This window comes from Anneissia japonica, unplaced genomic scaffold, assembly GCF_011630105.1.
Source record: "Anneissia japonica isolate Jap-2015-1 unplaced genomic scaffold, ASM1163010v1 scaffold287651_len53656_cov188, whole genome shotgun sequence".
NCBI lineage: Eukaryota > Metazoa > Echinodermata > Crinoidea > Comatulida > Comatulidae > Anneissia > Anneissia japonica.
This window is the reverse complement of record NW_022707960.1, coordinates 1-1,652: the sequence shown is the minus strand read 5'-3', so window position 1 is coordinate 1,652 and position 1,652 is coordinate 1.

The window sequence follows — 1,652 nt, the reverse complement described above, 5'->3', positions numbered from 1 at the left end:
CGTCGAAGACGGCGGATCGGGATAACGTGGCGGCGAGTGTCGCGACGATTCCAATTTTTCGGACGGAGAGCACGTCTCCAGAGGGTTGCCGACGAGTTTCCATCCGCCAAAGTCGAAGTCCGCCAAACACCCGACGACCGAGTACGACATCATCGAAGCTCCCAGGCGAAAGTCACGGTCAACGTCAAGAATTTCGAACGAAAAAGATTCGCCGAAGACGTTTTGTCGACCTTCACCGTCCACGAACAATCTGAAGGCGCTGCTGTTTCTGTACGCTCTCACGTGGTGCCACGTCCCGATCGAAAGTAAATGCGAATGGGCGATGGTCCGTTTTCCGGATCCCGCGTCGAAGGAGAATTCCATTTTTCCTTTACTGACAGAGATGCCGACGAAATCCATGTTCTTCTTGCTCGACGCGTGCAGGATCCGCCCGTTATCCAAGGACGACAATTTCAGAAAGAAACTTACGTCGACGTCCGTCCTGTGGTCGTCGACAGAGTTTCCCAGTGGTCGCCTGAAAGCAACGCCCGTGTTCCGATTCAGTCTGAACGTCATGTCGTTGGGCATCGCTGTCGAACCGACGTACGGCGACCCGTCCGATGATACACTGTTTTTCAGGACTTCTTTTTCGGAGTTTGTCGTCTCTTCTTCTTTGGTTTTCGGTTCCTTCGCGTTCGATTCTTTCGTTGTCGAATCCTCCGTGATCTGTTTGGTAGTTGTCGATTCCTTCGTTGTCGATGCCGGCGTGGTCTGTTTGGTAGAAGTCGATTCCTTTGCGTTCGATCCCTTCGTTGTCGAATCTTTCGTTGTCGTGGTCGATGCCTTGGTTGTCGACTCCTTGGTTGTCGATTTCTTCGTTGTTGACTCCTTCGTGGTCGATGCCTTTGTTGTGGGATCGGCAGTTGTCGATTCCTTCGTTGTCGACTCCATCGTCGTCGACTCCTTCGTTGTCGATGCCTTGGTTGTCGACTCCTTCGCTGTCGATGCCTCGGTAGTGGGTTCGGCCGTTTTCGTTTTCTTCGTCGTCGATTCTTTCGTCGTCGATTCCTTCGTCGTCGATTCCTTCGTGGTCGGTTCAACCTTCGACGTAGAATCGGTAGTATTCCTTCTTGGACAACGTCCTATCATTTCGCTGCTTCGAATCTCCAATTGGTTTAACGTAAGTCCTCTCAGACATCCGTAACACCCGGCGAATCGTAACTAGCGCCCACCGTGTACACGTTTCCCACGTCGAGTATTGCGTCTTCCCCGATCACGTTCGTTTTCTTTTCGAACGAATCGATCCTCATCAGGACGTGCAGATAGTACCTGCTTATGCCGTAAGAGCTCCACTCTCCTATCGCGGTGCGCTTCGGACTGGTGATTCGAAGCGGCGTGGACCCCGTTCGGAATAATGCTTCCACGAAACCGTCTTTCAGATATACGGACAAGGCGTCACCGCCCTTGCCGTCGTCGACAAGGAATATCCTCCCCTCGTCGTTATAGGCTTTCAACGAGAAAGTCATCCACACCTGGGTGGTGACATCCGTTTCGTTCGCTTGTCGAACGAAATTGTATCCGGTGCGTTCGTCCAGAAAAACGGTCGAAGACCCTCCGTCGTCCGTTCTCGTAACGCACGGTGCCAGTCTCGGTGGTACGAAGAGGCGACCGTT